General features: G+C 44.9%; 1 protein-coding gene and 1 long non-coding RNA gene across 5 annotated transcripts in view; both read right to left on the bottom strand.

Annotated features, from left to right (window-relative positions):
- Positions 1-16380, bottom strand: part of SPON1 (spondin 1) — a 316174-nt gene that overhangs the window by 185269 nt on the left and 114525 nt on the right. The window lies entirely within an intron of this gene.
- Positions 12962-16318, bottom strand: LOC149128394 (uncharacterized). 2 transcript variants are annotated; one of them, XR_016218617.1, is made up of 3 exons: positions 16109-16318; positions 15652-15730; positions 12962-13078 (listed from the first exon to the last, which is right to left on the bottom strand). It is a non-coding gene; the product is annotated as an uncharacterized LOC149128394 (long non-coding RNA). The 2 variants fall into 2 exon arrangements; XR_016218616.1 differs by having other exon boundaries at positions 15652-15777; positions 16109-16312.

Consider the following 16380-nt stretch of genomic DNA (forward strand, 5'->3'; position numbering starts at 1 on the left):
GCTCAGTGTCAAGGTCAAGGCCATTGCCAGTAGAGACAATACTTGGAAGGTCCCATTGTGGTGCATAGCACGTGGCCAGTAGTTGGTGTGTAGTGGCCATTCGCTGCCACTGTTAAAACATTGCCCCTTATAAAGGTGCCTGGCATGTGACGAGTACTTACTAAACAGTAACTACTACGATGACCACTGTCAGGACTGTGCCCTTTGCTTGCGAAGGGAGTGGCGCAGGCACTACCTTGGTCAGCCGCTGCAGGCAGACATAAAGACCAGCCAAAGCGAAGCCTGGGTTTGCGCTCACCACACTATTCCGCCAACCTCCTCCTCAATTCCAGTAAAATCTCTCTTCCTAAACAGTTTTTGGAATTTTTACAGAATTTCTCCATGTTCTCAGGGATCTTTTTCATGGAGGTGGCCCTGCTTAGACCAGCAACATTTTTGCCATCTACAAATGAGAGAATAAAAGATCGAAATCACGGGCAGGGCGACAGCTTCAGGTGCTGAGGCTAACTGCATTAGCTTGTTTCACAGGCATGTGAAGTGCTAGCCTGACTACAGCCTCACAGTAATCGGTGATCATGGGTGTGCCACGATGCAGATCTCAGGGAACGGAGCTACGTCCTGGAGCTAACAGGTGTCCGGCGGGCCTGTGCTAATGTGCTCATGGGAGGAGAAAGGTCAAAATTGGCCTGCAGAGCTCTATCTACAAGACACATGAGAGTCCATGACTGCCCAGGGGTGAGGTCACATTCTCACAGCGTTATAGATTCAGACAGCGAAACAGTCATCAACCATGGCTGCAGAGAAGCAGTCTACTGCTTGCCGTGAGATTATTCCCAGCTAATTGTCATCCATTCCCAAGATATTTACTGAGCACTTCTTTTGTGCTGGGCACTTGCTTAGGAACTGAGAATCTGAAGACGAATAACAAATGGTGGCTTCTGCAAGCCGTTCCTTTTCTAGTGGGTGCACAGAGAGAAACAGTAAAAGGAAACTGGAGATCAATAATGAACATGCACACGGAGGAGCCGCTGGAAGGAGAGGAGCAGGGACCGACTTCATGACGGCACGGCTTCAAGCAGACATGACAGCGGCATGAAAAGTATGAACTGGGAGCGGGGCTGTGGCAACACTCCGCGATATCTTGGGGGAAGATTTTTCAGGCACTTAGTAACATTGGACCTGTGGCAGAAAGAGAAGGCTGAGCACAAGATGCTAAGTTTTCTTTATTTAACAAGTAAGCACTTTTCTAGGTGCTTCACAGACAGGAACTCATTTACTAGCGGTAGCTCCTGTTGGTGGTATTATCCCCGTTTTGCAGGTGAGAAAACTGAGACAAAGTGTTACTATTTGAATGGGATTTTGCTTCCCAAGCTCATGCAGAAGTTTGAACTCCAAAGTCTTACGTCATCACCCAAAGGATTAATTATGGGTGGAGTTAAGGGTTTAGGCTTGATCTGATTGATATTTGAAAGTGGGGACTCATGAGAGTATTTTAGGCATGGAAAGCCAAGACACTCTGGCAAAAAAAAAAAAAAAAAAAAAAAAAAAAAAAGAAAACTAAATGAAAGATCTCTGCAAGTGAGATCCCAGTGGAAAGAACGGGCCATCAAAGAAGGAGGTACCTTTCTCTTAAGGGAGGAGAGAACTTCTACTTTGACTATGACCTTGTCTAACTAAGATTGGAGTTGGCAAACTCAAAAGGCTTCCATAGCCTTGGCAACTCAACAGAGCCTAGGGTGATTACTGACGCCATAAACAAGAGTGTCAAATGTTAAGTCAACAACAGGAGTAACTCTGCACTTACTCCCCATGTAGGATCTCTGTCCTTAATGTGTTGTACAATGTAAATTAATGCTATAACTAGTACTCAAATAGTACTTTACACTTTGTGTTTCTGTGTGGGTGCAAACTGTTGAAATCTTTACTTAATATATACTAAATTGATCTTCTGTATATAAAGAGAAATGAAAATGAATCTTGATATGAATGGAATGAGAGAGGGAGCAGGAGATGGGAGGGTTGCAGGTGGCAGGGAAGTTATAGGGGGGAAAAGCCACTGTAATCCAAAAGCTGTATTTTCGAAATTTATATTCATTAAACAAAAGTTAAAAAAAAAAAAGTGGGGCCTTTAGGATGTGATGGGATTGGATTAGGCTGTTGGGGTGAAGCCCCATGATGGAGTCAGGACAGCATTGGAAGGAGAAACCAGAGAGAAGGTAGAGGCGAGAGATGCCTGAGTCTCTCTGTCCCCACGTGACCATCCCTCTGTCGTCTGCCTGCCTCACCAGATGCCTCAACAACAGGGCTGCCCCGTGTTACACTGTGGACCTCCAGTCTGTGAGCTGAGACAAACCTTTCTGAAAAAGCCCCTCCCAGGTATTTATTAAAGTACCAAAAAGCTGAGAGCCATAAAATGACTGACTCCCCACATACAAATGCCAGCAGGTAGAGGGAGACCCAGCAGTGCCAGTGACTGAAACAAAAGACAGAGGGGGACAGGGAGGACTATTTTTTGAAAGTTTTATTGAGATAATAGATTTGCATAGAGTGGTAAGAGGTTATACAGAGAGATTGTACTGTCTGTCCAGTTTCCCCCATGGTAACATTTTGCAAAATTTAAGTACAAGAGTGGATTCTCTTGACATCAAGAGAATCCCCTGGGTTTCAGTCTGGTGAGAAAATGGTACAGTGGGGTTAGATGAGAGCCAGATGGTGCCATTCTACAGAACCTGTGCCTCTGACAATCTGCCACTCCCTATGACAGGACATACCCAAACGACTCTGAAAACACAGTCTATCAGCACTCTGAGAACACAGTCTATCAGCACCCCGATCAGAGAACCATCAAGAGGTGATGTGAGACACAGAGGCAAGAAGGCCAGTTCTGCCCAAGATGGGGCAGAGGTACAAGTGGAGTTGGGGGAACTCTTGGTAGGAAAACAGTTGATCAGTAAAAACCTCTTGAAAACAATGGCGCTAGTAATGGACTTGGAGTCCCAGAGTTCTGTAACCAGGACCAGGAACTTTGTGTCAATCCCAGAGTTCTGTAACCAGGCAGGAACTTTGTGTCAGTTAGAGCTGCATGTCACAGAGACCCTTGGCAGGCCCACTTTACCTGTGTCTTGGAAGCAACGCCATTTTTTTCTGAGCACGCACCTCACCCTGAACCACAAGCATCAATTCCACACAGTGTTGCACACACACATGCAATTGAGGTTATTACTAGCATTTACCTAAAAGGTCAGCTATGTTCTTACCAAGATTACAACCCATCACCAACCTTGTACAGTCATTACACATCTGCAGCTCTCAACTTACACTTAAAAAAAAGTTGTATTGACAAAGCCCTGGCTGCAAGTTTAATAAAAATTAGAAGAAAGTCACTTTTAGTACACAGTTTATTTCCTTTTAGAATCTTAGAATGATCTTAGGGATAACAAACTTATACACGGTTCCATTATTGTCCAATTTTAGAGCTTATCTTTATTGTGTATCTTGTCAGTATTATGACTCTAGCACTTCAAATTTTATCCCTCTCTCCCAAATTTAATGGAAAACTAATGAAGAATTGACTTTCATATCCTAAAAATGATGTAAAAAGAAAACTGGATTGTGTTTTAAAAGAAGTAATTTAGCCGTGAGAGGTATTATAAGCAAACTGACATTCACTTACTCATGAACTTGTTTAGCACAGTAAGTGCCATTAAGCTGTGTTAGGAAGTGGAGGTATAAAGCTAAGTGAGACCGTGTGTGATGCCAACTACTTGACAGTCCCAATGCGAGAGACATATACTCTGGTAAATCAGACTACTGCATGGCATGTACAAGAGACTACCCAATGTCATGCCCCCAGCTTCCACGCACGGAGAACTGTCATTTTGTTCTGGGTAGGCCAGGTAAGTGGGTTGTGATAGTGCTGTTGCTGCTCTCCCATCCTCCCTTGTAGCTAGGAGAAGGGGAGATGTGACCCACAAGTGCCCTCCCTAACATAAGGGCAGGTTTTCAGCATGGAAGGGAGACTTCTGAGGAAGTGTTGCTTTCCTCCTTTTCCCAGCTTTGATTATAAACACAATGGGTGAAGCCAGGCAGCCATTTTGCTACCATGAGGAAAAGGCCAAGAAACGTCCTGGAGCCCCCGGCTCTGACATCACTTGGTTGCTGAAACACTCCCAGCAGTGACCGCCTCTGGTCTGTGAGAAAGCTATGTCTCTATTTGTTGAAACCATCATTAGCCAAATTTTCTGATGAACACCACTCTGAAAAGCACGTCTCCTCAAAAAAGGTATGAATAAAGCATTGTGGGAGAAAAGAGGGCAACGCAACCATAATTGCACATTCAAAATAGCTAGTAGAAAAGTGAATGTTCCCAACACACAAAAAATAGATGTCTGAAGGAATGCATGTGCCACTTAGCCAGATCTGATTACTACGTGTGTATGCATGCACTGAAATGTCACCCCTTCAGTAGGTACAATTATTATGTATCAACTAAAAATATTTTGAAAAACAGAAAATAACTTTAAAATGAGAAAAAAAAAAAGGAAGCAGGAGCCTATTCCTATACACCAGGCCAACAGGTTGCATCAGGAGCTACTGCAGATTTTTAGTGAAAGGGAGGGACACAGGAACGCTTCAATCATAGACTCCGAGCAGGACATGTGTAGATGGGGACCTAAAAGAGGGCTTTAGATTTGGGAACCAAGAGATCCCTGCTGTCCTTTGCTGGGGCCTTCAAGTAAACACTGCATGTGGGGCAGTGGTTATAACCCTGCGTGCCTGGTAGAGTCCTGGCTCCTCTGCTTCCAATCCAGGTTCCTGCCAATGCACACCCTGGGAGGCAGCCGACGATGGCTCAGTAGTTAAGTCCCTCCCATGGGAAACATGGATGGAGTTTCTGCCTCCTGACGTGGGCCTGTCCCAGCCACTGCTGTTGTGGACATTTGGGGAATGAACTAGTTGGATGGAGGATCTCTTTCTCTATCTTTCTGCCTTTCAAGTAAAATGGTTAAAAAAAAAAAAAAAGAAGAAGAAAAAGAGAAATAAAGAAGATGTGGTTAAAAAGGAAGGAAGGCAGAGTGGGAGTCAGACAGGAAAACACAGGTGAGGGGAAGCATTCTTTTTTCTCAGGAGGGCGATTTCACATGTTTATAAGCCGAGACAGGAAATGTGGAAATCCTTAGGGCTACCTGCTGTATTACTGCCTGTAAATTTGTCAGCTCCTGGAAAAAAAAAAATCTTCAACTCACATGAACGAAATAAACAGACTGCAGGACGTAGTCCCAGTTGTGCAAGTGCCAAGAGGTAGGCAATTCTGGGTAGTGAAGAAGCCATTTCTTCTCACCTACAACTGTCTAAACCAAACTATCAATTTCTTTATTTGGCATCTCTTGACCATTAACAGTTTCTTTCCTCTGTCTTACATTACCCTTGGCATTTCTTTTTTTAGTATTTTTAAAGGGTGTTTTGCAGATTAATTTAGGCCTTTTTTAAAAAAAAAGATTTATTTATTTATTTGAATGGCAGAGTTAGAGAGACAGACAAACACACGGATGGACAGGATAGGAAGAAAGATCCTCCATCCACTGGAGCTTCCATCTGCTGCTTTGCACCCCAAATGGGTGCCAACAGCTGATGCTGAGCTAGGCTCATTCCATCTGGGTCTTCCAGGTGAGTGCCTGAGCTCCAAGCACTTGGGTCATCTCTTCTGCTGCTTTCCTAGGTACATTACAGGGAGTTGGATCAGAAGTGGAGCAGCCAGGACTCAAATCAGCGCCCTTGTGGGATGCTGGTGTCTCAAGCAAAAGACAAACCTGCTGTGCCTCAATGCCACCTCCAGCCTTGGTGTTTCTTAACCTTGCAATGAGATACAACCAGTCATGAACTTGGGGTGAAGGCAATATCTCATATACATGATAAGTCCAAAAATCCTTTATTTTTAAGAACACATGGGGGGGGGCAGCATAGTGGGTTAAGTTTCCGCCTGCGGTGCCTGCATCCCATATGGGCACCAGTTTTGTATCCCAAAGGCTCCTCTTCTGATCCAGCTCCCTGCTATGGCCTGGGAAAGCAGTAGAAGACAGCCCAAGTCCTTGGGCCCCTGCACCCACGTGGGAGACCCAGAAGAAGCTCCTGGCTCCTGGCTTTGGATCAGCCCAGCTCTGACCGTTGTGGCCATTTGGAGAATGAACCAGTGGATGGAAGACCTTTCTCTCTCTCTGTCTCTCCCTCTCTCTGTCTGTAACTCTCTCTCTCAAACAATAAAATCTAAAATAAATAAAAGAGAAAGCTTGAGGGCAGGCATTTGGCCTGGTAGTTATGATGCATGTGTCCCGCATCAGAGGGCTCTGGTTCCTGCCTCCAGCTTCCCGCTAATGCAGACGCAGGGAGACAGCACTGATGACTCAAATAACCAGGTCCCTGCCACTCCCTTGGGGAGACCTGGGCTGAGTTCTCAGCCATCCCCTACAGGCCTCTGGGGAGTGACCCAGTGGATGGGGACTCACTCCCTGCAGGTGTCTCTGCATCTCAAATGAAAAGAAAAAAAATCCATGAACAAGGCGTCTGATGTTCCTTAAAAATGACCGCCCTTTCTCAATTAGCCTTCACACGTTATTCCGAATCTTGATTTCGGCACCTGGGATATTGCTGGCCAGCGGACAAGTGACAGACTCACTGTTCCTATGGCACGGTCGAGCCTATGACTGCCAAGGCCTCGGACAGGCAGCTGACCGGCTGGTGGCCTACCCGCCCTTCCCCTCCAGTTTCTACCCATCTCCCAGCTCGCATCAGACTGTGCGCCTCTGGAGCCCAGGGGCTCTGTCTTTTTCATCTTTGCATCCCTGGAACCTCAGAGTTATCTGGCCAAGGCTCACTGAACCCAGGGTTCTTAATCTGGGGTCTGCAGACAGGTTTTAGGAAGATGCAATTCGGTGTGATGTGCACAAGTGCATTTTTTTCTGAGTAAGAAGTCAGAGCTTTCATCTGCTTCTCAAAGGGGCTTCTGACCCCCGAAAGCTTAAGAACCTCCATTAAGCCTAAAATGCACGATAGTAGATACGGAAAATGGCACGGCTGTCATTCCAGTTAATAAAACCTCCAACTAAGAGGAATGCCTTCTTCCTCCCCTCTAAAGATTAAGGCCTCATTTTTATTTCAAGCACCCAAGGCTTCAACCGCTCGCTCTCTCTCCAGACTAAGCTCTGATCCAAAATAGAACCTGTCGCGGCTGCGAAACAAGAAACAGAAAGCCAAGCACTGCTCCCGGGCGCCTGGGCGCTCCGAGCCGAGTCCTTGCTGCTCCACGGCAGGACGTGGGTGTGATCCTATCACCGTCCCCGCCTGGGAGGAAGAGGAAACGTCGCCTCTGGCTGCCTTCACACGAGGCACCACTCTGTGGTTCATCCCGCTTTCCCCTCCCTTGGGCTGCTGGAAGCCAGAGCTGGCAGCCAGAGGGTTGTCCCCTCCTGCCAGGTGACAGAGCAAGGTCCTTAAGCTCAGGTCATCTGCCAACCTTTCTGTTTCTCTGCGAGCCTCCCTCTGGGTTGCCTGCTATGCAATGTGGGCGAGCAGCGATCACCCCCGGCTAGGGACTCATGGACCGCGAATGAGTCTCCGAGAATGCTCGAACTCCGGAAAACTGCAAGCAGAGCTGTAAGCATGCGCACTGCCGTGGGGCGGTTCCCTTAGAACGGCTGCTTGCATTTACGAGTCCTGTTTCCTGGCCCGTCGGTACCCACTCGAGGTGGCACTGCACCCTCACTTGCCAACACGGGCTCTCGCGCACAGTAGGTCCTCTCTCAGCCAACGTCCTCCTCTCTCACTTACAATTACTGCCCGGACGCTTGGCTAAACACCCGCACCCCTGAACACCAGGGCAAAAGCCACCTTTCAGGTTTGACCCTCCCTCCCTAGTAGTGGGGCTCAGAATCCCACCCCCCGATATGATGTATTTCAGTAAGCCGAGCAATTTGGTGTGAAGGGAACGGCTCCGTCTGGAATTTCAGACCAGACCGCCAACGGGGACACGACTGCCTTCCACGCTCGCACTCACATCCCATTCTCTAGCTCAGAAAAGGCTAAGGAATACAACCACATGTAGACACTGCACCGCAGTACCTGCCCCCAACACATAGTTTTGAATGTTTACCCTATGTCTTCAGTCTGGCAAGAAGTCTAAGTTCTCTATGAACTGCGCTACCTAGAATGCTAGACACTCAGCAAACAGTACCTGGTGTGAGGTGAAACATTTCTCACTGTAGAAAGACCAGTGATGTCTGCTGGGCTTTGTCCAAGCGAGGCAATTGGGCTGATGGTAAGCATTGTTCTCAAAAGGAATCCTTGAGGTTGAATTCAGAATCCTTTCACAATGTTGGGAATCAGCAAAATGTCCACGAGCAGGAAGTTAAACCAAAGACAGACCCTCTTTTGGAAAAGACACTTGCTGATGGCCTTACACATTCTACTTTGCTCAGCCCTTGAGTGGCCATCCCCTTATTCCTTCTTTCTAACATCTGCACCCCCTTGTAGCCTCTGACCTCATCCCTGTGTGACATGAACTCATTGGAGGCAATCCATGGTCATCTTGGACCCCTACAGAGTTCTGGAGAAACAACATGAGACCATATGTAAGCTGTAAAATCTGGGCACGATCTGTCCTATTTTCTAGCCTCTCTCATTGAAAATGCTGTCAGAAAAAAGTTAAGAAAATAAGGAAGAAAGAAAGGGAAGAAGAAAGAGGAAGGGAAGAAAGGACAAAAGAAGGCAGAGAGCTCTGGTTTTCGTGATGAAAATTGTGGAAGAGAAATTAATGGACCTCATTTAATGCAGAGGGGAATGAATGTGACAAATTCTCTTCATAGTGAAAAATGCTAGTGACGTGGACTTGGGAATGATTCTTCAGCCTTTTTTCTGGGCTAAACAAGGTGTTAATATTGCAAATCTTTTCTCTTCAAATAGCAAGGAACAAATCAAAACTCCACAAATCAATACCTTTCATACAAGTATTCTGTAGTGGGTACAATGGCTCCGTGGGTTAAGTTCCTGCTTGGGACATCAGTGTAAGTGTCTGGGATAAAGTCCCCAGTATTCCACTTTTGATCCAGCATCCTACTAACAAATCCTGGGAGGAAGTGGATAATAGCTCAGATAATTGGGTCCCTGCCACTTACGTGGGAGAACAGGTTTGCGTTCCAGGCTCCCAGCTTCAGCCTGGCCCAGCCCTGGCTGTTATGGGCATTTGGGGAGTGAACCAACACATGGAAGGTCAATCTCCCCGACCCCTGCCCCTTTTTCTCTGCCTTTCAAGTAGATATATAAACAAGCATTTTTAAAAACTGTACTTCATTTGATAGTGTACAAGTGAATTTACATATTGTATATCTTACACCAGGGAGTTGAAATTCACAGCATGTGTCCCCAAGAAATGCTCAAGATCTTCAGGTAACAGGGGTAGGAGAAGTCACAGATCAAAGAGAGGGACAAGAGGGAGGAAGGGGGGACTAAATGTGATGATGGCTTCGAACATGAAGCTTACTCCAAGAACAATGACTTGTGTTGGCAAATGGATACATTTGTGCCATTAGATTGAGATATACATTTCTGTGTTTTTCTGGATAGTTCCATGTCAAGGACGTTTCAGATACAAAGTGAGATACATATCAAGTGAACTAGCAGAATCCTTATCCTAGGAGGATATTTCATAATGACACGATATTTAATGCCCCTTTGTAAAAAGGATCAATACACATCATGTTTCTTTCGGCTGACATAGCTAGCCTTAAAAATCTATAATTCAACCTCCCTGTGACACATTCTTCTCTGTTCAAGCTGCCCTAGTGATTATGAGGAGTCCCACACTCATGTTAGGCCGGAGGTCTAATGTCACCAAGTGTCCTAGTTTGTGATGATATTGAACTGGGTTGTCAATAGAAAAAGCTACTTCCCTTCTATGTGGCTAGTACTGCCACCCCCACCTAGGCAGAATAAACCAGTCCTTTGATTCATAAGTCGCTATGATTTGTGTACCACGTTCTGGTGAAATCACCTAGCCGCAGTTGATTAGACTCGGGATCAAGACATGAGCCAGTGGCTCCCACAGAAGGGTTGGATGTGAGCATGCTGGCCACTTCTAGGTTGCTTTCCTGCTAACTTCCCAGCAGGCATTCTGCAGATTGAATGCAGACTGAATTGGCCTGCTTGAATTCTGTCTTTTGGGTCAAAAAAAGTCAAACTAATAGAAGACAGGTTACTTACACAGCCTAGGTTTAGAGCAACGGACAACTGTCCATAGCACGTTTCTCCTGGAGCTGGTACATCCATCCCATTGTGACCTTTATTTTTTAACAATTTTTATTTATTTATTTATTGGAAAGTAAGAGTTACACAGAGAGAGGAGAGGCAGAGAGAGAGAGGACTTCCATCCGATGGTTCACTCCCCAGATGGCCGCGACGGCCAGAGCTGCGCTGATCCAAAGCCGGAAGCCAGGAGCTTCTTCCAGGTCTCCCACACGGGTGCAGGGGCCCAAGGACTTGGGCCATTTTCTACTGCTTTCCCAGGCCACAGCAGAGAGCTGGATCGGAAGAGGAGCAGCCAGGACTTGAACTGGCGCCCATATGGGATGCTGGCGCTCAGGCCAGGGCATTAACCCGCTGAGCACCAGCCCCCCATTGTGACCTTGTACAATAGTGACTGATGTGAGGATGTAACCTGCCTTGCTCTCCACACCCCACGTGTTTGTGCAATAAACTCCAGCACTGAAGGTCAGCTGTGCATGAGAAACACTACGCGTGAGCCCATTGTCAGCAACAGTTCCATTTGGATCCTGTTGGGCTCTTTGTGTTGTTGTTAGTCCTCATTAGCATAAAAATGAAGTTGTTTTGATTTGCTACTGTCTGTCTGCTATCAGAAAACTGCTATTAGGAAAATCGCATTAATTAGCAACAGCTGAGGGGAGGATGGCTATTTTGGAGCTGCAGCTGCAAGTCTCTTTGCGATCTGTTGACTGAATTTTAACAATTAACAGAATAAATAGTCTGAGTGTATTTAATCACGTTAATTTTGTTTTCCTCTATTTGTATTACTGTTTAGGACTGTTAGTTAATCTACATTAAATACTCTGGTACTATTAGCACACTTTAAAACATAACCTCAGCTATCTAATTCCCTATCATTTACTGGAAGTGATATATTGTTTAGCATATTACTAAAATATTAATTTTATGCAAGAAAATGAAGAATTAAATTTTTTTCAAAAGGTTGGCCTATTAATTGAAACAGCTGATAAAGCAGAAATCCTATTTTATAACCTTGCTAAATAAGACAGACACATTGGTGGATAAACAGAATGACGGGTAACACATATAGGCATGTATAGAAAAGGACTGGAAATTGAACCTCCTAAATTCTAATCCCAACTAGTTCATTACTTGTGTTTATGGTCACCATGAAATGAGCATGGTAAAGACATGGTATAAAACAAAGATCTTTTAGTCGGGCAGAACAAGTTTGACCCCGGATTTACCTCAATAGGGCATAGCAGGTGAATTGCTTCCCCAAGCCTCAGTTTTTGCCCTACAAATTGGGGTTAATACCTACTTTATGGTCCTCTTGTGAACATTAATGAGCTAAGCTGATCTGCAAATTGCCAAGCATGAAGTAGGTGCTTAAAAGATGTTATTTTACCTAAGAACTAAAGTAAGGGATTCCACATCCCACCGTTAAAAGGACAAGACCTCGGACTACATTTAACCAAAGAGGTGAGTGATCCCTACAATGAAAACTATGAAACCCTGATTTAAAAAAATTGGAGAGGACACAAGTAATGTGTTTATGAATCAGAGGAATTAATATTAAAATATCCATATTTGGGTAGGTGTTGTGGTGCAGTGGGTTAAGCCAGCCACCACTTGGGACACTTGCATTTCATGTAGAAGTGCTGTTTTGAATCCTGTTTCCTGCTAAACACATTTTTGGAAGCAGCAGATGGTGGATCAAGTGCTTATGCTACCGCCATCCACGTGGGAGACCCAGATGTTCCAGGCTCCTGGCTTTGGCCTGGCCCGACCATGGCTATTGTGGGCATCTGGGTAGCGAATCAGCAGATGGAGGATCTCTTCTGTTGCTCTGGCCTTTCAAGTAGATGAAAATAAATAAATCACATTTTTAAAAATATCCACACTACCCCCAAACCTACAGATTCAATACATTCCCTATCAGAACATCAATGACATCCTTCAAATAACTAGTGAAAACAGCTTTAACCTTGAATGAAATCACAGAAAACCTGGAAAAAGCAATCTTCAGCAAAAAGAACACAGCAAGAGGCATTAGAGTGCCTGACTTCAAAACACCAAAAAAGCTACAGTAATTAGAACAATATGGTACTGGCACACAAAACGGACACACAGGCCACTGGGACAGAACAGAGAGCCCAGAAGTCAGTCCACACATCGACAGCCAGTTGATGTTTTATAAAGGTGCTAAGAATGCACACTGGGGAAAGTGTAGTCTTGTCAATAAATGGTACTAGGAAAACTGGATATCTACAGGCAGAAGAACGACACTCCTCTACACTATCCACCATGTGGAACAAAAATCAATTCAAAATTAACCAAATGTGAAACCTGAACTTTGAAACTTCTAGAACAAAACACAGGAGCCACGCTTCAGGACACCGAAATGGCAAGTTCTTAGATAAGACTGCCCTCCCTCAACAAAAACACAGAAAACAACACCAAAAGTAGACAAATGAGATGGCATCACACTGAAGAGCTTCTGTACTGCAAAGGAAACAGAGAAAACAACCTATAGAACAGGAGAAAACATTGTGTAGTATACATTTGACAAGGGTTTACTATCCAGAATACAAAAGGAACAATGGGGGGGGGGCATGAAATAATCTAATTTAAAAATGCGCAATTGGGGCCAGTGTTTGGGTCAGTGGTTATGATGCTGCTTGGGATACCTGCATCCTGAAATGGGGACCTGGGTTGAATCCACGCTCTGCTTTCAGAACTGCTTCCCGCTAATGCACACTCTGGCAGGCAGTGGTGATGGGTCAAGTACGTGGGTTCCTGCCACCTATGTGGGAGACATGGAGAATCCAGATGGAGTTCCAGGTTCCTAGCTTTGGCCTGGCCCAGGCCTTCTTGTTGAAGGCATCTGAGGAGTGAACCACCAATGAACGCTCGCTCACATGTGCTGTCTTTCAGAAAGAATAAAATTTTTAAAATACAGGCAATACACTGAAATACTTATTTTTCAAAGAAAGACATATAAATAGCCTGTATATATGTGATGTTCAATGTCACTAATTACTAGGGAAATGCAAATAAAAACCATAACGAGCTACCCTCTCACTCCAGTTAGATTGATTATTATCAAAAAGATCAAAGATTACAAGGGCTGGCGAGGAGGTAGAGAAAAGGGAACTCTCCCACACTGTTGCTAGAAATGGAAATTAGTGCAACTGCTGTGGAAAATAGCACAGATGTTCCTTAAAAAACTTACACTAGAACTCCCCTATGATCCAGCAACCCCACACTAGGTGTACATGCAAAGGAAATGAAGTCAGTCTGTCGAAGAGACATCTGAACCCTCAGATTCAGTGCAGTGCCATTCACAATAGCCAGGAAAGGAGAACCACCTAATTGCTCATGCAATGATGACCGGACAAAGAAAAAGTGTGGCATATATAAATGACATCATGTATTCATGCCATAAAAATGATGAAATCCTGTCATCACAGAGAGCAACTGGAGGCTATTATGTTAAATGAAATAGCCAGGCACAGAGAGACAAACACCGCATAATCACACTTAGGTGTGGAAGCTCAAACAGTAAATCTCAGAGAAGTTCAGAGTAGAGTGGTAGCTACCGGAGGGCAGGGAGGGTACGGGGAGGCTGGGATGCAGAGAGGCCCATTAAGGGATCCTAAGTGATACCTAGGTAAGAGAAAGAAGTTCTGCTGTATTGCACAGTGGGGTGACTATAGTAACGATGCTATCTATATACACATATTTTTTAAAAAGCTGGAAGGAAGGATTTTGAGTATTTTCAACATAAAAATTATATTTTAAAATATGTTTACCCTGATTTGAACCTTACACAATGCATATACGTAATGAAACATCACATAGTACTGCATAGATATGTACAATTTTTGCATCTCCGTTAAGAAAACAAAAATAGGGGCCCAGCTTTGTGGTATAGCAGGTTAAGCCACCATCTGTGACACCAGCATTCCATATGGGTACCAGTTTAGTCCCAGCTGCTCCACTTCTGATCCAGCTCCCTGCTAATGCACCTGGGAAAGCAGCAGAGGATGGCCCAACTACTTGGGCCCTTGCACCCACGTGTTAGATCTGTAAGAAGCTCCAGGTTTCTGGCTTTGGTCTGACACAGCCCTGGCCATTGGAGGCCATTTGGGGAGTTAAGCAGTGAGTGGAAGATCTGTCTCTCCCTCTTTAACTTAAAAAAAAAATTAATAAAAAATTAAAAATAAATTTAAAAACACTGACTTCGTTTTTTCTAGTTTAAAGCTTGTGTTACTATTTAACTTCGTATGTATTTATAACTTTTTGTTCCAATTACAGAGTTAAATCCTATGAGGTAGGGATTCTCTTGTTCATCTCCACACCTACCCACAGTGCCCTGCACAGTAGCTGGGCCCTACTGGTTGGAGGTTTGTCCCAATTCATTAGTGTCGGCACACATTCTTTGGTGTAAGCCAGTGTAAGAATAACAACTATTATCTATTGAGGTTTGCTCTGTGGCAAGCACTCTATAGTAGGCATTTTATATGGTTTAAGGGTCCTGGCTGTTGATTAGAATCATTGAAGGGAGTTTAAAAAAGTACTGATACCCTGATTCCATCCCAGACCAAGAAGATCAGCTTCTAGCGGGGAACCAGGCACTGGTGGGTTTAAAAACTGCTCAGGGGAGTCAAACGTGCAGCCACGGTGGAGAACCACTGATAAAGATTCTCTTGTTTAATTCTCCCACCCAAGGTATGTTCTATTATCATCATATTCTTCTGTAGAGGAAAAAGGCCCAGGCACAGAGGGATCAAGTACCTTGCTCAAGTTTATAGGAGGAGGTCATTAAAAAGTTCACACAAAATACATATTCTGAAAAAATTATGTATGGATTTTAAAATATTTTTGCACTAAAAGAAACGTTATCTTTCAATGCCCATTCTCCATGAACTTTGTGAAGTCCCCTCCTAGGGCTGTTATGAGGTGGTCCAGGACTGGAAGCCCCATGGGTGTGACTCTACAGCCAGACGCTCCCCACTAGGCTCTCCTGCCTTCCACATGACAAGGAAATCCCAAGCTCAAACTGTTGGGCAAAGGCAGGATGCAAATGTCCCCGGAGCTGCAGATTGTGATTAGCATAAAGGAAAATATGCAGAAGCACAGCAAGTCCTTTCTCTTTTTAAAGATAGAGGCCAGGTTTCGATCTTGACTTTGACAATCCAGCTCAAATCTGGAGTCTTCCTTTCCCACAATGATTATGTCATCCCTGCGAGAAGAGTTGAGCAGCAGAGTGACAGGTGTTCTGAGTCCCTCAAGCCCCTTAAAAATAGCCATGCTCGTCTCCCGATCTCCATCGTCAAGGACCCCAACCTTGACTTACCTGACCCCAGAGCTCACCTGCAAGGCGTGCGCTTTGTCTAATGGAACACTTGTGACCAGTCAAGGACCCTCTGCAAGCTGCGATTTGGAAGGGGACCTGTAGTGATTGTCAAGAGGTGTGGAAAGGGAGACTTTTTTTCCAAGCTGTGGAGGAATAATGGAATAATTGGGCTTTTCTGAAAGAGCTGTTTTAGAGACAACTGTGGCAGCGGCTGCCGGGAGGGGAGGGGCGCGGGGAGGAGAGGGGAAGGAGTGTGCTTCCCCCCCTCCTACACTCTCCCTAAGCTGGTAAATCTCTGTCACTTCCTGGCCTTGTTCCAGAGGCTAAAGTGAAAATGGAAATGCAGCCTGGCTGCAAAGAGAGCTTGGCATTTCAGGTTCTGAGATGAATATTCATGCGCCAGTCCCTCTGCCTTATTCCCTCCTCTTCCCTCCCCCACGCCTAGCATAAGCTTGGTGCATAGTAGGTGCTCACCGTTTGTCAAATGAACAACTGATTCCTGTGAGGGTAGAGGGAGACTGAGGACGGCCAAAATGATGTTGCCCTTTCTTTCTTCCTGTTAGAGAGCAGGTGTCTCCAATGGGGACATTCAGAAAGCTCACGAAAATGGAATTAGAAAGTAAGCTGTTTGGCTACAAAATAATTAGAAATCTATGCATAGTTTTTGTCATGATATTAATTTTCTTTGGACTTTTTGAACAGCCCTCATTCAAAAGAGCCTTTTCACCTTTTACATTTTGACTTGG

This window comes from Oryctolagus cuniculus, chromosome 1 (assembly GCF_051225735.1).
Source record: "Oryctolagus cuniculus isolate XC-2025 breed Fujian yellow rabbit chromosome 1, ASM5122573v1, whole genome shotgun sequence".
Taxonomy (NCBI): domain Eukaryota; kingdom Metazoa; phylum Chordata; class Mammalia; order Lagomorpha; family Leporidae; genus Oryctolagus; species Oryctolagus cuniculus.